The 21,692-nt window shown below is 36.4% G+C and overlaps 1 long non-coding RNA gene across 1 annotated transcript; it reads right to left on the bottom strand.

Moving 5' to 3' along the window:
* Nucleotides 1-4,960: 4,960 nt before the first annotated feature.
* Nucleotides 4,961-17,891, bottom strand: LOC123827208. Its single transcript, XR_006787198.1, has 3 exons — nucleotides 17,537-17,891; nucleotides 8,774-8,866; nucleotides 4,961-6,685 (listed from the first exon to the last, which is right to left on the bottom strand). It is a non-coding gene; the product is annotated as an uncharacterized LOC123827208 (long non-coding RNA).
* Nucleotides 17,892-21,692: the final 3,801 nt, after the last annotated feature.

Genomic DNA, 21,692 nt, shown 5'->3' with positions numbered 1-21,692 from the left:
GGTTATGGTTGAACAGATTTTTACAATTCTGCTTACAACGGCACCAAAATGGAAGCTCTCGAGCTCACAGGCTGTTGGTGTATTATGTATCAGCTTCACGTTTTCCCTGCTCAGAATAATTGCTTCTTTAATCTGTGATTGCTGACACACATGTGCAGTTGTGCAAGTTAATAGGAAGATGATTTTGATACTGTTCAATGTCATTATATTGTTTTTAATTTTCCTCACTGCTAAGGCACCATTACTTTATTTGGTGGTTTAGTAAGCAGGAAATCCAACAATAAAATGTAAGTGTTTAAGATAAACATTCAAATATAATGTACCCAAACAGAGTCGAATGGGATTAATTTGAAATACAGATAATGTTGTAAAGCGTGGTAGAGATTTGTCCCATTGGAAGTCACTCTGGTTTGCCCTGCTTAGCTTGTTGAGATCACCAATCTTTTAGTAAACTTTCAAAATCTATGCTCTCCAATTTCAATCCACTTTCCCTAATCTCATAGCAGGCACACATGCTGAGTCAAGCACTTTGCAGCTGACTGATATGTGGATGCATTTTTAGAATGGAACAGTGTGAAGCTGAACCAATGCAGTGGCTAAAATAAGCAACCAATTTAACTCCATTGTAAAGACAGCCACCGAAATCATCCCCCAAATAATTCAAAATGTTGGGTTGCAATACTGAAAACACATATTTGTTCTTTTCTGCCATGCATTTTTTATATACATCTCAGTCTTTCCCTCCTACTCACTAAGGATCTCATTGCCCTCTTGTTCTGGAGGTTTCAGAGCTATTATTATATCCACGCTCTCACATAATGCCTCTGTTAAGTTTGGTTCAGCATTTCCATTATAAAACTCGTAAGCTTCCAGAACAAATTTATTATAACTGTCTATGAGGAAAAATTGCTCCCAGCTGAAACTTAGTGTATATTACATTCATTTTCAGTCCAGAAGGCACTTGTCTTCTTTAACACATTACAAAATAAAATTTCATATCATTGCTTTTACTTCAGTTGCCACGGTCAGTGTGCTATCACGAAAGGACAAAGCGAAGAAGCAAACAAGTGTTCATTCTACATTTTGCCCATTTTCTCTAAGATGCCATTCCTTTTCCAGTGTGAAGCTAAATTCAAAGTCTCAGGACTTTGCACAATGCCCTGAGGTCCCTTTTCAGGACTCGTGCTTGTCACTCTTAGACTATTAAGATACAGGGAGGCAGCCAGATCACAGAGGAAGGAGTTTATTGCATTCACACTCAGAAGTGATCATGAATTAAAATAAATAAAATATAAAACACTAGAAGCTTTCTAAAATTTACTTCAGAATAGAACATTAAAGGAGATATTATGTCACCTAAAGAAATCTCATTTTTGGATTAAGTCTTCACAATAATGCAGGATATTTCTTTAAATTATTTTACTTCTTAATATTGGTGGGAAACGAAAACGAAAGCACAAGCAAGTTTGCAAAATGGAAATTTAACTACTGAATATTGCTATAACGTTCTTCCTTTAGTAATATAAAATTAGAAGTTAAGTTTGCCCGGCTGGGTAACGCAGTTGGTTACTGCATTGTCATGATACACCAAGACTGTGGGTCAGGGTGCATACGAGAATCAGCCAATGAATGCGTAAATAAAAGGAACAAAAAAATCGATGTTTCTCTTTCTCGCTCTCTCTCCTTTTCTCTCTAAAATCAATAAATAAAATTTTTTTAAAAAGATAAAAAGGAAAAAGAAATTAAGTAAACAGTATTTATTAATATATCTTGAACTTGAGAAAATTTTTCCACTGGTTAAATAGACATTTGGATTTCCATTATGTCTTCCTAGTTAATATACACCAATGAAACCAATGATAGTAAACTCCATTCTTCTGTTTGGTCTGCGTTGAAAATACATAACCTCTGGGAGATGCCTTTTAGAAAGGGAGTGCCAGAGAAGATCTGCTCAGAAAAGAAGTTAACTGGGAGCCAAGGACTGGTTGGAAAAGCTATAAACTGAGCCCTGATTCCACGCCAAAACTGTTATTTGGCACCCATCTTCTTTGGGCTTCACCCTGATATCCATTCCCATTCTAAGAGTACCCACCAAACAGATGATTTGTAGAGAACTGGTACAGGGCTTCTCAGCCCAGAAACCATGTGTAACTCTCAATCTGCCATGAAGCCACTTCCATCCTGAGTCAGAGGAAGCTGTGTCCACTGCCATTCCCTTTATTGTTCTTCACACTTGGGCTGAGTGAAGGAGTTTTAAATCTGTACCCCAGCTCAATCCAGAAGCAGGTGTGTAAAAGGAGCCAATAGATAAAATGTATTTGCATTTTGCTGGGGAAGGCAAGCTGATTCAAAGCCAAACTAAACACAAAATGCAGACATCTTCAGCATCCTACAGTGAAATAAAATGGACAGAATTGATAAGCCAACGTAGGTACAAAAGAAGTTATACAAACATCTATTTCTTCATGCAGGCTACCAGAAGATATTTAAATCTATCCAGGAACCTCTTTCTGAGAGCCTATTTCAAACTCAGCAGTGTGCCAAGAGTTGAGGAGTGTTCACATAGAAAATGAAGAAGCCAATGATTGTGCCCTGAAGCATTAATACTCCCATCTATAAACCAACAGGAATGTCAGGAGTCTCAAATTAGAAAATGTTTTTGAAGCCACTTTATAACACCTAAGTGCTACATACTTGTTGGTAGATAGTAATAAGTAACTGCTGAAATAAAAACAAACATTGTAATTGTTTAGAAAATTTGAAATTCCTAAAAAGAACATCAGGTTGACACTTTCTACCTAACATGGTATATAATTTGCTTTCATAGAAACAGAATGGACTTTGAAGCCAGAAAGGCCTATCTCTAGTAATTTACTAGTTATGTGAACCTGCCAGGCAAGTTGGATATTATTTGAGCTTAAGCTTCCTCATCTACATAAGTGGAAAATAATTTCTTCTTCAGATGGATGCTGTATGGATAATTAAATGAATTAACACACCCCAAAATGCCCGGGATGATAATAGGCACTTTCTCTACTTGCTTTTGAGAACAGAATGCAATCAAAGTTTCTCCAGTCAGTTTATATCTGCATTGTGGTGATGAATGAGAATGACAGGCAAGGACAAATGATTATGTCTTTGCTTGTTTTCTGGTTGTTTGCTGAGAGGAAAACGAAGCATATTCCTAAATGTAACTTCTAAAACACTGAAGTGTTGTGTTTTAAGTCTTTTGTTGAAAAAGAAAACTGACCAAATATGAATCCCTAATATCTGAACAAAAGGTTGTACAATGCTTTTAAAAGTCAAGATTTCTCCTGGCTAGCATAGCTCAGTGGATTGAGCGTGGGCTGTGAACCAAAGTGTCATAGGTTTGATTCCCAGTCAGGGTACATGTCTGGGTTGCAGGCCATGACCCTCAGCAACTGCACATTGATGTTTGTCTCTCTCTATCTCCCTCCCTTCCCTCTCTAAAAATAAATAAGTAAAATCTTAAAAAAAATTAATAGAAACAGCACATTTTAGTAAACTTACATGTCATGCTTTTATTTATTTTTGTTTTGCTCAACCCTGGTAAATAAGAAATCCTTTGTGAACATAACCTGAATCTTAATGATTGTATTACACTGAGTTTCCCCAAAATGTGAGTCATTGTCCTTCTTTTCATCTCGCAAGAGTAAGTTGCCTTCAGATTTCTATCCAGAACAAACCAGAAAGAGTGGGAGAGCTGGTTGATTGCACCTGTGAAATGGCCAACCTGCACTCCAATTTACCTCTCAGTCCCTTCTCCTTGGGCTTTACCAATCATTCGGTCCTTAATGGAACTCTTTTGCTGTTTATCACTCTCTGTTCCCATCAATTTTCATTGCTGTCTATAGCTTCTTTATCACTTTTTGTTGTCAAGAACATAACTACTTTTGGATCAGATGTTTGCCATAAATTCCTGAAATAGACATCTAACCCATAAAGAATAGAAAGGAATAGGCTAGTTTTAAATGTCACTGGTAGATAGTTCATCTCAGCAGGCGTGATTGTTAATACTTTCACATCTCTAGTTCAAAATTGAAATTTTTCCAGTGCCCCAGGCATAATTATTTTCATCTAAATGACTTGGAAGCCAGTATTACAGCATCCACCTATACATTATATTTGACCAGAACACTGACATAAAGCAAAATCACAAAAATCTATTTATGTTTGCTCCTTAGTGTTGGCAGCCTTGATTTGTTAGGAAATATCTTATTCATATGGAATAAAATTTGATAGCATGGCAATTACTGACTTCTGCTTTAGATTAATGTTCACATGTGGGAAAAGAGGGGGCTTCTTGATTCCAAATGTTAAAAAAAATGGCAATAACACTGAAACTTTATATACCATATTTCAGCTGACAGCACAATTTAGGGTTGACTTACACACTCTTAAAATGAAAGCTTCCAATAGAAATGCTGACAGGCCCTTTACTTATAGGGAAGTATTTGCCTTTAGAATAATAGCAATATATTATATTTAAATGGATCCTTTTATAAAGCACTTTAAAAGCTGTCAACCTGTATCTCTTCTTCCTATACACATATACCTCTCATAAAAGTCAATATAAAAGCTATATATCTATTATTTATTTAGTTAGTTATTATGCATTTATTACCTTTATGAAATTTACCCATCATTTATTAGCCTCTGGGCACCTTTGCAAGTTTCAGAGCTAAAAATATATGAAGATAGTCTAAGTCATTATGATTTGCAAGTTATTCTAGACATCATGAAACCAAGACATACTGCTTTTGCTTTAATATCTTTGTAGTTCAACACACCTTCAAAAATATATATTCATCAGAAGAGAAACACTTAGACTTATGTAAATCAATTACTCCATACATTAGAAAAAGAAAGCAGAAGCAATAATATCAAATTGAAGTTATCTGATTTTTTTATATTTATGTGTGGTGAAATATTACATAGATTGGCATAAATGGGATGTTATGGAGAAGTTTGCATTAATAATGTATTCAACTTGCTACATCATTGTATCGAATAAATTTATTTTGCATCACTATTATGGGCTTAGCATTGTGCACAGGTCTGAAACTTTAATTTTAAATTGAATATTGAGCTGAACTTCCTAGTAGGGCTAATAGTCAGAAAGAGCATTCCAGCCCCAATTTTTAATAATACAATTAAAGTCAAAGTGTATTATTTAAGAGTGTTTCTCCATATCAAATGTTATCCTAATAAATATCAACACATCACATGGTTTAAATATTTTTTAAAAAAAGAAGAAATGGCCCCAGATAATCCCTTTGACCCCCAGCTCTCAAGGCCTCTGTTGATGTCCAGGAAAGACTCCAGATGCGAGTTCTACTTCCACCCCTCCCTGGTTCTCTCACTGAGAAAAGACAAAGTTCAGAGAGTATAGAGATCAGAATGCAAGGTTTTAACTAATTTGACCTGGAGAGTTAAAAAGTTATAATTCCATGCCATAGATCTTTATATCCATGTATAAATGACCTTGGGTTAGTTATGAACCTAGCAGGTTGGCATTCTGATGTCTTTATCAGGAACATAACCTCCTTGCAACTAAGTACTCTTAAAATCGTTTTGAGATGTTGGAATGAAAAAATGCTCTATAAATATGAAGTGCATGCACAGTATAAAATTCCACTCCACTGTCCTTCTGTCATTACTGGTAGTGCTCATCCTTCACAACCTTTGCTTTCCTATTGCTATCCTTTGACTTGGTCAAGAAAAGTCATGTGTACCTCTAATTGCCTAATGCTAAAGCAACTGTATACACTAGGCTAGACCTGATAAAATTTCCTGTACTTGGACCACTAGCAATTAAGATTCAAATGTAGCTCTACAGAGGCAGAGAGCCAAAGTATTAATTTATTGTACCTTGGAAAGTTCTTATCAATTCCCTGGCTCAATTTCTTCAGTTTTGGTACAAAGAAACTCCTCCAGTGTAAGATTATGAAATTCATTTGCAACTTAACCTAGCCCAGAATATCCATTTGGTTTTCAGGTGGTAGAAAGACAGGCAAGTGGGGCAACTATGTAATGGGAAATGAAATAACATTAAAAAAAAACAATGTTCATTTTTTCCCCAGACTTTTTCCCCACAGCATGGTGTTTCTAACTAGGCACAAATGCAAAGGCATATTCAACTTTAATGTCTAAAGGTATGTGCATATTACATGGCATTTTTATTATTTGCTAATGATTTATTGAAATGATACTCCAGGGGCCATATAATAGTTTGTATTTAGTTCTGAAATTCTGTTACTTTCAGAATAATTTTATAAATAGGAACATTAAACACTTTCAGAGCTTTGAAAATATGCCAAATGCAAAGAGACAGATATGAGCCTTGCATCTCCAGTTGTACCCAGACTTAAAAAGTAGCTTCTGATTAACCCAGGAATTTTCAGTTTATTATCAGAACACTTCAGTTCTCAGACATGAACTTCACACTTTCTTCTCACATTGCATGTGCCTTCAGTCCTCATTATCAAATCTGATTTATGAAGAGTCTGCAAGCATGGTGAAGTGTGTTGATGTTATAAGACAGATTTACATATCTTCTTTTTTCCTTCTAAAATGTTCTTTCACTTTATCAGTGTCAGTCATTCAGGCATCTCTTTGACAGGGACTTGAAGGAAAGAAGATGGCAGTACCAGAGTAGAAGATGCTAGATCAAAAAAAAAAAGACACGTTTTATGAACACTTCCTGAAATTGCAGATGTTCATTTAAAAATAGAAGTGCATTAATTATTGCAAGATTATTTAAAGTATTTGCATTTTATGAAGCCAAAAGTCAAGGTGGGGAGGATGAATGTCAAGGCTGGTAAAGAAGGACCAGGTTGTTGTGGGAATGTATCTCTTAAGGGGCTTTATTTTGCATGACAGATGTCCAAGGGGAATTTCATCTCACTACCTCACAAGTGCAGGAAGCTTTGTATTTTAGCCCCCTAGGTGCAATCTCCAGGGGTCTCCTGCTATTCCCCTGTTAGTTTGGCAAGCAGTACTGTCAAAGATGCTGTTACTCTGGTATACATTCATTGATCACTGCTGTGAAATTCGGGCTACAGACAAAATGGATTCTCTAAAAAATATATATTAAGGGGTCTCAACAGCCCTCACACCTACTTGCTCTTGAACTAGCTTTGCCAAATGCTCCACTTTAGAAGGCCATTAAGTCTTTCTGAATTTCCATTCCTGCTATGGCTGCTTGGTCATTATACAGTTCCCATTGTCCAAACTGACCTTCCTTATGAGGATGCTAACAAGCCCTGAGGGATGCAGCTCTTTTTTGCCTGCCCTGTGAGACTAGATTACAACCAAAATGCTTACTTATGAGTGTTCATGGATTATAAAAGTTTGGTAGTTTAGAGAAGAGGTGTTGTGTGAGAAAGTAGAGTAGAGTTTTTAATCTGACGAGAGTAGAGAGGCCTCTCAGCTCCTGTGCACATGCTGTCACGTTCCTCGTTACACTGAAGTGTGCCTGAACCCTTCCACTGCCAGGTCCCACTTGAGTGACCCATCAGCTCCACCTGGAGCGTGTTTATCACTTTACTTAGTGTTTTATTGGAGGTGTTCATTCACTTACCTGTCTTCCCTGCAAGAATATGAGACCAAGGCAGGCAGGAAATATAACAATCTTGCTCATCATTTTATCACCTTTGCCAAACAGAAGACCTGACACAGGGTAGTTTTCAATTAATTTTTACTATAAAATGAGTAATGGAATTGTCTTCGTTAACATGGCTGTCCTTGTTATGTTCTGTTGTAATGGAGTGATGGAGTCTATAAGAAAAATAAGTTCTCCATGGTACACAACCAAACAGTGGCTCAAAAGATATATCAAACTTGGCATCTGTGAATCTGAAATTCCATTTGTTGGGTTAAAATTCTGTAACCTTCATTCAATGGCAAATACAGTTGCAAAGCTATCAGAGTTTGAAAAAGATTTTATTAATCACGATGGTCGGTTAAAGCAAGCCTCTGCTGAAACCACAGCAAATAAATCATAGGCATAGCTAATAAGGTCAGGAAGCCACTAGTACCAAAATTCTGGGAATATACTCAGTCTACAAGTTACTTTCAACCAGCTTAAGTAACTCTGTGTAAATGGATAGTCACCTGTAAATAGTTATTTCAGAATAAATATTTCCCTTTCCCCCCTGGGAACACAAGCTGTGAATTTTCTCTTGCCATTCTATTCTGTCCCTCACAGAACACAAGGATACCTGACTCAAGAGTGTACCAGGAATGGTTAAAGGGTGGAAGCCCAAGCTTGTGCGGGCAGCAAGTAGTGTCACAAACCACTGTACTGCACAATCTAGGTCACTAGATTGCCTGTTATTTTAAATGATGTTTAAATTATCTCCCTAAAGAGGTAATTTTCAGCTGACTCTCCATCTTCCCAAAGAAGCAGAATTTGACATGCCCCACTGAAACTGAAGCAGTGGTCAAAAAAGACATGAATAAAAACAAGAATTCAAAAGACTATACAAGCAAAGTTAGTCTAAGGTAGTTGTTCTCAGTGTGGGGGTCCACATTAATCTCACTGGGGAATTTGATGGAAATTCAAATCCTTGGGCTTCACTCCAAGTCTACTGAATTGGAAAGCCAATGTGTGGGGCCCATCAATCTTTAATTTAACAAGCCACCCAGTGATTTTAATGCATGCTGAAGCTTGAAAACCTATCATCCAAGGTGATAACTAAGTATAACCATGCATTTTAAAAAACTATATAAGAGACATCAACTGACCTACCCATATAGTTCATGAGGATTCCATTAAAATCAGTCTGTTAGGACTACAAATGCATTTATCATCTGGATATGGGAAATATCCATGTTAGTATAGCTGTGGGTAGAAAACACATGTGAACACACACAAAGCAGAAAGAGAATGTCAGTGAACTTAGATATCAGCAGATATCAATTATACATTACACTACAGTTATATTGTTATAAATTGTTATAATATATAACAATATCCATAGCAATAAAGACAGTGTAGTTTGGCATAGGAATTGCCTAATTAACCAGTAGAAGAGAAGTTAGAGAGCCTGCAAACCAGCACCATATTTATGGAAGTGTAAGGTCACATAAGGTGCTGGAAAGGGTAGAGGATAAGAGGGATTAAATAAATAGAACTTGGGAATACAATTTGGTGTGTAATGCTGAAATAAAATTAAAAGCCTATTTCATAAGAGCAACAAAAATCAATGACTGATTGATTGAGACCCTAAAATGTAAAAAGCAAAACTTAAAAACGATCTTAAATAAACATTTTTTACTGAGTTTGGTGTAAAGAGATTTTTGTTTATAAGATACGAAAGTCACTAACCAGAAGAAAAATTTGAAAATTGTATGTATGTATGTATTAATAAATTCCATTAATTATAAGGTCTATTTTTTTTAAAAATGCCAAACCATATTCAGAGGAAATACTTAGAATATCTATAACTGACAAAGGGTTAGTATCAAGAACATAGAAACAACTCTTACAAATCTCTTGGGAAAAAAGACAACCCAGTAAAAGCATAGGCAAATAGATGAAGTCCATTTGGCCAATAGCTATATGAAGAGACAGTCTCACTTCCAAATGAGAAAACATAAATCACATTAAGACCATAGAGAGATAGCATTTTTCCCCTATTCAATTGTCTAAAATTAAGAATTTTAAAAATATTGTGTGTTGAAAGACAAAGAGATGAAGAGGATCTCTTTATACACTGCAGATATGAATGTGATAGTTACAAGGTATCTTGAAAACAATTTGAGATTCTCTTTACAAGCTAAAACAATGAAAAACTATAACTTCATAATTTTACTCCTGGGAAAATACTCAAGAAATCTTACATACAAGCATCAGGGGACAATGACAAGGACTTTCACTGTAGCACTAACTGTCATCACTAAAATCAGGGAACAATATAAACTCCCATCAAGAGGAATATTAATGGCTAAATTGCAGCAATTTAACACAATTAACTATTGTAGCATGGAGTGATTAGTAATATAAAATTGAATGAAAAACAAGTCCCAAAAGATTACAGTAATATAACAATCTTTTTATGAAGTTCAAAAACAAGTAAAACTAAATATATTTTTTAGGCATATTAGAATGTTCCAGAAAATGATGAACACAAACTTCTGGAGGGAGATGATCTCAACCATGAACTTGAAAGAAAGTGGAGGAACACAGAGTTTATTTAAGTATTCAGTTGAATGCTCACTATATTATATTATTTAAAAATTGAGAAAAATACTTTACATTAAAAGAAGACAATGCCTAAAAAAAGATTATAGTGCATAATGAACTAAAGATTATGATTAAACTAATTCAATATTTCTGAGGTTCCTAAATTTAAAAATAAGTAAGAGAGAAGGAAAGAAAGAGTGAAGAAGGAGGGAAGGAAAGGAGAGAGGGAGGGAGAAAGAAAGAGAAAATAAGTCAAATGTCAGCATGAGAAAGCAGTGTTTCCTGAATTATCTTAAAAATGCAGGGCTATCCATTTTCTAACTCCTCAAGAGCAGCTAGAAGTTGAACATGTGCAGGGCAAGTGGTACACGGGAAAGCTCTGTAACATCCTCTTAAATTTGTTGTGTACCTAAAATGTCTCTAAAAATTGTCTTTAAAAATAAAAGTAAATAAGTGTACTCCACTGAACATGGTTTAACAGTCTCAATAAATTATATCTAGTCTGTGTTAAATCTACAATAAACTACATATAGTGCTCCTTTGTAGTATGGATAAAGATACTTAAATATATTCTCACTGGATGGAACCCCAGTTTTGATTAGCTATCAATGAGAACTGAATCCTCCACTCACAAACAGCAGGCAGGTCACCTGCTAGAGGCAATTAGGTTGGTATCTGGAGAAAAGTGGCCAAGAAGAAAAGAATATAGGTTGAGTCCAGACTGGATATACACAAAACCCACTAAAGCCTCAAGACCCCTCACTTGAACAGGCAGTTAACAGTGTAATCACATGGTCAGATGTTATTAATCTACATATACATATACTAATACAAAACTATGGTATTCTGACCACAGTCAGTAAAAACAGCTGTTTCTTTTCACTCTGAATGGGGTACCATTACATATCCCTCCCCACTGGGATGGCTTGGAGTGGCCATAGCTGTTTTGGAAATCCAGTGAAAGGGAAGTTTGGTTGGGTGTACATTTGGTGTAGTTAGTGTAATACACATGTTTTTGTGGTTCCATATTCTGGTCCATTCTGAATGAGTTTTTGCCAACTATCCCAGTGTAAGAAAGGTTTCTAGGAATAGCCCTATCACCTCCTGTCCGGATCCCCTTGCACTTTCATGTACTGCTGCTCCATTGAAGTAAGTGGTGAACAGGAAAGAAAGATTTAAAGGGGCTGTGTCAGGAGCCAATCTGTGGAAAGTTCTTTCAGTCACCAGAGATATAAAATTATAAGCAGAAGATTCAGTTCTTATTAACACCTAGTCAAAATGGAAGTTCCATCCTGTCAGAAATATGTTTAATAATGCATCGTATGCAAATAAAATGTATAATATATTCTAATAAAAATCACATGAAATAGAATGTATGAAATCTTATGTTTGAGGTCATAGGCCTGTAATGATCTTATAAACTACAAGCACACCTGTATATAAAAGTATGTTTATTTTCCCCTGATATCAATAAAAACTTTTAATCAATCATGGTAGAGGAAAGATTAAATAATTCTTTTATTCTTCAGATAAAAGTAATATTATAAAATCATTTCATATAAAGTGCCAAAGAAAATGCAGTCAAAATGTGTTAGAAGGAGCACTGTAAAGTTGGACCAGAGAGTTAATCAATAAAAATATTAGGGTTTTTTTATTGGTTTATTTTTTATTTTGGATGTGTGTGGCACTTCTTGGCTTTTGAAAATCACTTCAGTTTATTTCTGTTCTTATCTGAAATAAATATTTTCTTGTTAACATTTTATACTCATAACTTTATTTTTTTTTAAAGAGAGCCCACCAAAATATAGAAGCTTTAACACATTCAAAATCTAGGTAAACTCGTGCCCGAGTCTCTGAAACATGGTGGCATAATCTCTTCTACTTATCCCAGCCTGAGGTATCCACTCCTCTCCGCCCCCCGCTCTCCTTGGCTCTGAATGTGCTGGAGGCAGGCCCACATCAAGGTGTTTAATAAAGGCCAAAATTTATTCCCTGGCTACAGTTTAAGGAAAAGATATAAAAAGGAATGGTTTGGGAGTGAAAAACACTCTAATAAGTGCCAAGTATTACACTGACCATGTAGTTTCTTACTTTAGCCCTATAAGCAAACCTGTGCACCCCAATATTCCAAGATGAAATTCCATTTTTCCAATAGAAGTGTCATTAAAGGTGCTGTGTACATGTCACACTGATGGCCACTCAGAGCTACATTTTAGGTAGAAGTTATATTAACCAGGTGTTCTGGACGTTTTCCCACACAAACTCAACCACTATGTACAACTTGACTTCTTATGGGAGAATAAATTCTGAGCTGCAAACAATAGATTTATAAAGCCCTTGAAACAAACCTTTTTCTCAGTTAGAAACTGAAGTGTCTCATTGTGCTTCTTCCTTTTCTTTTTTTTACCTCAACTTTCTTGCCAGTAATACAGAACAAAAATCCAACTTGTCTTCCAGGAAGAAGATGAGAAATGAATAATTAAGACCTAAATCTATAATCTGGTTCTATTTTTTTCTGATTCTTTTTTTTTAAAGATTTATTTATTTTTAGAGAGGGAAGGGAGAGAGAGAGAGACAGGGACAGACAGACAGACATCAATGTGCGGTTGCTGGGGGCCATGGCCTGCAACCCAGGCATGTGCCCTGACTGGGAATCGAACCTGCGACACTTTGGTTCGCAGCCCGCTCTCAATCCACTGAGCTACGCCAGCCAGGTATTTTTTTCTGATTCTTAAAACCACAAATCCACTTATGTGAGTAAAGTCTTAGGAAGAAGGAATATCCTAAAAACTGTGAAGACAGTTTTTTAAAAGCATGAAAAGATCACTGTACACTGAAACTTGGGATTTGGTTCTATTTCTGGCTTTTTCATTCACTTTCTTGAGATTCCTAGGGGTTGGGAAAGTCCCCCAACTTCTCCAGTCCATACGGACAGCATCATAGTAACAGAGATTTGAACCATGTGGTCTCTAACTTCCATTTTGGTTTTTACAATCTCTTATTTTTATAAACAATATGACCATAAAAACACACATTTTAAAACAGATGTCAAAGAAAAGTATTGCTTTCACTAATCCCAAAGTTGGAGAAAGTAAATTCCTGTGGCATACCAGGCTGTTGAAACCCAATTGTCCCTGGGAACAAGAATTTTATGGTTATGGGACATCACTCAAAGACCGGTTTTTTAAAGTTTGAGGTCTTTTGAAAAAAACAAACTTCCACTTCAGTTGTCAGCTCTATATGACTCATGACATCATTGATTTATGAAAATAAGAGGTAAATAATTTCAATAACAAAGTAAATACTTATCGATCATTTTTTCATTTTCGAATACTTTATAAAAGTCAAGACTAAGGAGTAAGCTGACAATTTGCTGTAAACTTGCTACAATTAAAAATTTCAAGTAAATATGGTAACATTTACTGGAAAGTTAAACCTAATGCAATAAAGAAAGACAAATATTTTTAAAAAGGTCTTAAGAAGACTCATACTTCTGAGGCATGAATACTTGAATTTGGAGTGTAGCTATTTTACTGCTATTTGAATGAGTTTCAGTTTTAGCCAAGGCAAGGAAAATTAAAAATATCCAGGCAGTATGTACTTCATAAATGTAACTACTATTTATTTTAAATCATTTCATTCCCCTTTATGTTTTTTTAAGCAGCTGTTGCCATTGCTACATGTTTATACCAATCAATCAACCCCTTGCTCGAACATTTGCAACAAAATCCAAAAACTACAAGCTGCAATGTGTCAATCTATTCATCTTGGCAGCAATGAAGAGAAATCAAATGAAAAGCATTTTATGTTAAGGGGTAAAAGTTCCACCTACATTTACATTTATATGTAGCTGTTTTGAGCTTGCAAGCTCAAGCTTTGGGATGAAATGGAAGCAGTTTCTGAAGTCTTGGTCTGAGAGACAATTGAAATCCATGTTGTCAGAAAGGCATAAATGTTGCATTGCATTGTACTTTGCCTGTAAAGAAAATTCTCCATCAGCATTTTTGCTGAATTTTGAAAGGAAGATTTATGTGAACATTCTTGTGAGAACTTTTCTTTACCACATGTAGCTGAGCAAGATACAATATATGATGTGTGGCTGCTTCTCTGGATCCCAGAAGAACTTTTTTGAATATCCTTAGTGATCAACTTCCAGAATTCACAGATAGATAATGAAAGTGGGGGAGGGAATGGGGGTTAGGGTTAGTGGGAGACTCAAGAGAAGCAAATGCTAGATCTGATAGCCTACCAAATCTTATTCTGAATGTCAAAATAATAATCATTCTCTAAAAAACCCACATTTTAACAAACATCACTTTCACCACTTTAGTGAAGGGAGCAGGTAAATATCTACTTATTTGCATAAATCTTGTCTTGCATTTATTTCGCATTTATTATGAAATGGGGCAGAGGACTAGGGAAAGCAAACTTTGTTTGGAGCATAAGAGCTGTAATCTGCCCTTATCTCGGGAAATCCGTGCTTGGGTGGAGGTTGCCTACTCCACTTGCTCTGCACACTAACTCCCCAGAGACAGCTGACTAGGCCTCACTGATTTAGGGAACATAGGAGCAAGAATTCTGTACCCATGTAATAAATAATTAATTCTAATTAATACTAACTAATTAATACTAACTAAAAAAGAATAATTAATTCTAATTAATACTAACATAGTAAAATTTATGGTACTAATTTATCATTGTTTCAACCACTCAAATACAGAATTGATCCTTGAATATCGTGGGGGTTAGAAGTGTCGGCTTCTGAATAGTTCAAAGGCTATATAAAACTTTGACTTCCTCCAAAATTTAACTGCCAATAACCTACTATTGATCAGCATCTCTTCCAACACCATGTACAGTTGATTAACACATTTTGTATGTTATATGTATTATATACTTATTTTTCAATAAAGCAAGATAGAGAAAAGAAAATGTTATTAGAAACATAACAAAGAAGACAAAATACATTTATAGTACTTATTGAAGAAAATCTGCATATAAAAACACCCCTGCAGTTCAAACCTCTGTTGTTCAAGAATCAATTGTTAACTCCAGGAATATTAATCATCTTATTTACTATGCTATCCACTGTCTCTAGAATACATCTAAATAGTTTTTCAACAAATTTTATTATTGTATATAAGTATATGGGTTAAGTTTTAATTAGGAGATATACTGACATTTTCCTAGTTGGGAAACTTTATAAATAATTGTCTAAAGTGATAAACATGTTTGTATCTGCACATTCATGACATAGGAACAGAGGGAGAGGTCAAAGACTAGAAAACATGTGCATTTAAAGGGAGGAATCCATTACACTGGTTTGTTTTCCTCTTTCCACAACATCACACTGCCTTCGACTTTAAAATCACTAAGTGCACATACGACTCCCATTAAAACACACCATCTCATGTGTTTTGAGTACCGTGGAAGTTGCAGCAATATCCATTTTGATCTTTTTGTTTTGTGTTGTCTAGCCAGCTCTTAGCACAGTGCCTGACACACAAAAGATGTGCAATAAATACTTGTCAAATAAATGAATAAAATATGAACAAATGAATGAACATCTCAAATTATACATTCATCGATGGAAAATGTTATCAAACAGTAATTTCTATCTGTTTATGTGATAATCTTCTGATATATGACTTTACAAACTCTTCTAAGGAAAACCATGTATTTCTAATCACCAGTGCAAAATAACACAAATAATTTACAAATAATTACAAAGTAGAATTTTACATACAGAATTCCATTATTTTTTTCAAATGTTCCACAGAAACAAGAACCAAATGATTGACACACACTTAGTTATATCAAGGTGCTATCCAGGGAGTTGAATATTCTCATGATAGCAAGAGAGCCCTGAACACTCTGCCCTTCTCCAGAAAGAGTTGAGGACACATCTAAAGCAAATGGGAGGTTGGGTCATCAGAGCAAGTGACAGTATGTACCAGGTACTTCTCTTTACATAATTCCATTCATCGCTAAGCAATCAATTATCCATAGTGTCAAGGACAGAATTCTTTGTGCTTAGAGAAGACTATCTTAGCAGAAGTTACCCTTTCCAGGACCAAAATTAATTCCAGAGATACACAAGGTGGGGATCCCCACCAAAACAGAATTATCTTCTTGAGAGTGGGCCCTTTGTAATATAAGCTCCCTGCACTAACTGAGTGCTCTAGGAACCCATCTGTATCAGTGTACCAACTGGTGTTGTTGTGAGAGGCTGTGTTCAGCTTCAGTAAATTTTTTTTGAAGACTCTTTTAACACATTTGCCCATTTCATGATGGGTGATTTAAGAGCACACCTGCCCACACTGCGAGAGGGTTCAGCAGTTTATGACCAAAAATGACATGAACTGGTGTGCCCCTCCCTTCTAATTCACCCAATCTCACCCTGAGTGACTTTGTTTGTTTGTTTGTTTCCCCAGATGAACAAAGTCCTCAAAGGGAAACATATTGCCCACATGGAATGGGTAAAACAAAAAAATGGCAGAAGCACTAAAAAGCATCCAAATCAGCGAGTTCCAAACCTGTTTTGAGCAGTAGAAAAAAAAAAAACATCTCAGTAGGTGATTGCATCAAATGGAGAGAACTTTGAAGCTGACTGAAGAGTAAACATGTAAGAATAAATATGCAATTTTTTAAATAAATAAACTACTATTTTAGAACAGTGCTGCCTTTGGTTTCTTCACTAAACTAGAGAAGAAGGTGAAGGAAAATGTCCAGCTAAAATTAGATACTTGTATATCAGACCAAATTTTAGATTGTCAAACATAAAGAACAATGAAGTTGTGCTAATAGGACACAAACCATGCTGGTTACTTAACCTGCTAGGAAATAATCAAATGAGAGAAGCTGTACCCCTGCAAGGAACTAACGTGTGGATCCTGAGACAGCAGTAGCAGTCAATGACAATAGCGAAAATTCTGCATATACATCTCACACAGATCTTTCTGCACTCTGATGTCTGGGGACAAGCACAGAAGGGACGGACATAGACATGGAAGGAGAAGGAATACCATGTTGAGGAGTGCCTTTCAACATGGATAATGTGCTCTTAGTAAAGACAATGAACACAAATTCACTTAATTTATTTTCTTCAGTTAAATGGAGCAAGAATTTTAGGGAATTCTGTTTTTAACAAAAATGGAGTTCTCCTTTCCCTCAACTTTAAAAATCTCGAAGGAGTACTTACTCTACAAACTCAGGATCAATTCCTGACACCTCCATGTGTGAAGTTTTGCAATTCAATGGTTTTACTCCTGTGAAAAGAAACTTCATGTCCTGAAAAAGAACTTGTCACAGCCGCTAAAATCCTACCTCCAATCTTCGGGAAGTCTCACATGAGCACCTGTCCTTCCTAGTAGCACCTGGCTGTCTTTGCCAGCAGCCCGGAGAGATTATCACATGCAGGATGCTCGGCCTCGTGTCCGAGGCACAGCAAAGCGTGATCAAGCTCTGCGTTCTCACCTGCCCAGCCACTGCTTTCAGGGCACTGCCCTCCTGTCTGATATTCAGCCCTGGCAGCCTCGAAAATTAGTTAAGCTTTTCACTCACAGCACCTCTGTAACAAACGTGTGAAGCACCGCATGACTTCTTCAATCAGCTGGTTTTCCTGGCATTTGAATAAAAGTAAAAATAGAAAACAAAAAGGGAGAAGAAAAGTGACAAGCTGAAACCGGGAAGAAAAAGAGGAAGAAGTACAGAAAATTGGCTCCGGGGATGCCTGGAAGGGGGTGGGGTCTGGTGGGCTGATACTGCCATCTAGTGCCTCGGAGAGAAAAACTTAATCAGTCTCCAAACAGAGTGATGCGTTACTTATTCTAGTCCTAGCGAAAAAGAAAATACTTTGAAAACTGAGCGGGGACCATGATGAGGACAAACGTTTCTGCCTTAGTAAATGGCTTTCACTTGTATGGTAAACTAGGGATGGATATAGAGAAAACCTTACCAGAGCTGCCTCGCTGCGGAAAGTGGGTTCTCAATTTTTCTGTTTCAGACTTCCATAGACCTCTTCCTCTGTTCAACCGTTGGGTTCTTCTCCCCCTAGGGCTGCCAGGCTTAATAAAAAAGACCTTGAAATTTAAATTTAAATTTAAATTTGAATTTTTACAAGTAACTATTTATTTTTTTTAGTATAATATGTTCCATGAAATACTTAGGGCATACTTATACTATGAAAAAAAGTCATCCTTTATCTGAAATTAAAATTTAACCAGTCATTTTGTATTTTATCTGACAACCCTACCTCACCCCCAAGTAATGACAGTATTTAGCCAAAATTTTAGATGACAAGTTTCTCTTAGGACACACCTGCACTGTCTCTAAGGAAAATATATTACTTTCATCATCCTCTTTGCTACCACAACTATTATCACAGGCACTGGTATGATAAGTGCTAAATAAAGAATAATTAATAATAAATGCAATATTTGTCAGTGTCAGATTAAGTCTATATTGATCTTTTGTTCTGTATCCCCATTCATTCTGTGACACATACATGACCTAAATGCTGGTGAGAAGCAGACGAGGTCTGAAGATCTAGTCATTAAAACATACCCCAAACTAATAACCACACAGTGATTAAAAACCTACATAAATGTGTTAACATGGCCTTAATGTTGTTAGTTCAGAGCTTATGTGTAGGTGAACGAAGAATTATGAAACGTGAGTAAAAAGGGGTCCTGCCTCTGAAAGAATTTCCACTTGCCAGGAAAACAAGAGTGTATAAAATAACAGCCTTACCAGCTTTATTTTTCACCTTTAACACACTCGACCACTTAGATCAAATTTTGCTTTTAGGTTTTGACGTTTCGTGATAACATCCCTCTCATTCCACTTTTCTGAAGGACAAGGTTTAAATGTTGCACTGAACAAGGATAGCTTGTCAACTACTACAAAGATGCTGTGGGTTGAATGATCCCATGTATTTAGGACAACCTATTCAATTGATGGATGAGGTCAAATCTTCCAGAATTTACTGCAAACATATTTTGGATGTTATAAAATTGCGCCATTTTTCAGCTTGCATTGGTCATCAATAATAACAGACGGGCTCCCTAAAAGGAAGAACAATAATTTTATTTGGTGTTGAAACAGCCAAAAACTTCAAGAGTACTACTGAGTAAATGACCAGCACCTTTTGCTGTCCTTTGGCCGCTTGCTCCCATTCACTTCAAGCTGCCAGGAACTTCTGCCTGCTTTCTTGCTTCAGTTTTTACTAATTTCTTGTAGAAGCTGAGATTAAAAAAATGTGAGCTGCTCTGACCCCCTGATTCTCATATACCCAAGACGCAATGACACAACATCAGTGCCTTTTTTTTGCCCATTAACACTGGACAAATAACTAACTTCCTGTGATTTAATTTTGTTCATCAAAGTGGGATGAAATCTAACCTTCCTTATCTAAATAAAAAAGCTCAGTTTTAGTAAGCAAATATCTTTGAAATTCCAGGAGTAGACTGCATTCATTAGAATTTAAAATCTTCCAATTATTAAAGGGCGGCTTGGCCCCAAAGTGCTCACACTTGGAAGTGTCACACCTTGGAAACTAGGAAGGTGATGCATTATGCATATAATGATATTTTAGGGCAGGTTTACATTGCTTAAAATAATAGATGTAGTCCTTCAAAGAGTATCAATTTAGTTCACTTTTTATATTGATTTATAATATAAATTAGGAAATACATTATTTTTACTTTTATTTCTTTTTCACTTTCCAGTGATTTCCAGCACATACCCTACACTTAGCACCTTGACCCCTGGTCGATTAGCTAGTGAAAAATAAGCAAAGAATTCATACAGTATAAGAGAAAAACTTTTTTATATGAATCCTTTCTTTTATAAGAATTATTCCCTTTAAACATCAATTTGTGTATCTAGGATTTTTTTCTTGAACACCTATATATTTCATTAGCTGAATTATTTTTTAGGTCACAGAAACTACATTAGTCTTACCTAGCCAATAGAATTATAAGTAGAAAAATCTATAAAATAAAAAAATATAAGATTCTCCCTATAATCAACAGGATTTTTGTCAAATAAGACACCAAGGATTGTAGAAAGTAATATATTGTGGGAAGGCAGTTTTTATGGGCCCCTTATGTGTATATGCATGCCTTGTGAACAGAGTTACTAATAACTTTTATTCCAGACTGTCTTTTCAAAACTGCCTTTCCAAGGAATTCTTTTCATGAGTTGCAAACAGCCTTGGGAGATAGAAACAGTGTCACTCTCCTGGGAAGGGAGCAGATTTGTTTGCTGCCCAATATGATAAAGATGATAAAGCATGGTGAGCCCACACTCTGGGCAGGGTTGGCCAGGTTTGCCTGAAACCCCTTTTAAAGACTGCTACTCTCAGCTTTGACACAAGCCCATTGCATGCACAGCACCTACCTGGGCCCATCTTCTAGCGACTCCCAAGGGATCTGGGTGTAGGTCAGGGAACCAGTGCAAACAGGAAGCTTACTCTCTGTTTTGCCATAAATAAATCTTCTGTCTCTGACCCAGGAATCTCAAGTCTTTTTTTCTAGCATTCATGAATCTATGGCAGCCTAACTTGTTAGCTCATAAATAGGATCATATCTCAGACCCTCAGAGTTCTAGATCTAAAGACATGAATGTGAGCTTTTTAAAAATTATCTTTAGGTATTTATAATTCTGAATTATTACACTGAAGAATTGCCTTAAAACTGACAATGTACATGTCTCTATGTGTACTTGGGTCTAGGTGTATTCTGGGTAGGGGAAAATAGCTGAGTCATCCTCTCCCCGTGGTAACCCAGATAATGGGAACAACATTAGACCATGACTCAGCAGCTAGTGCCTTGACACACCAGTCCCACCATTTCTGCCACATTCACACAACTCCTGGTGAGGAAATGCCGTGCAGAGGTTGGGAGTGACATGAACACCGGCCCACAGTGTCTGCAGTATTATGAAAGAGATGAAATAAATTCACACAGACTATGAGTCCTGCCGAGGTAAAGGGACAATGCAACTTCTCTCTCAAGGGGAGAGCTAGCCCCTGAGGACCTTGGCCACTCTCTCAAGAGGAGAGCACCCAGACACTGGCCTTGAGTAACTTTTATTGGATTTAATTTGCATAGGAATACAAGGTATATACATAAAGCTCTTTAATCATTATCAGGCAGTAAGGATAACAAAGAACTTTGAGGGCCTATTTTGAGTCAAGGTCAGATAGCTAAATGGCCATAGAATTTTGGGGGACAAACTCACTTCCTGCTTGTACCCTTATCATTTAATTGAGAGCCTTCTAAAAAAAGCAGGTTTCACAGGATTTTACATATTCTTTCTTAGGCCTGATCACTCTAGGGAACCCACCCGTCTCAGCACAGGGCTAAACCTACCACAAGCATTGTGCCAGGCTTAAGGCATTGTTTCAGGCTTAAGTCAGGCAGGGGAAGTAAGGCAGCCAAGAGATTAGGAGACTTCTAGCAGACAGAATGAGGACTCA

Source organism: Phyllostomus hastatus, unplaced genomic scaffold (assembly GCF_019186645.2).
Source record: "Phyllostomus hastatus isolate PE091 unplaced genomic scaffold, TTU_PhHast_1.1 phas_contig_86, whole genome shotgun sequence".
Lineage (NCBI taxonomy): Eukaryota > Metazoa > Chordata > Mammalia > Chiroptera > Phyllostomidae > Phyllostomus > Phyllostomus hastatus.
Note: the sequence above shows the minus strand (reverse complement) of the source record. Positions and strands in the feature narration are given on the sequence as shown.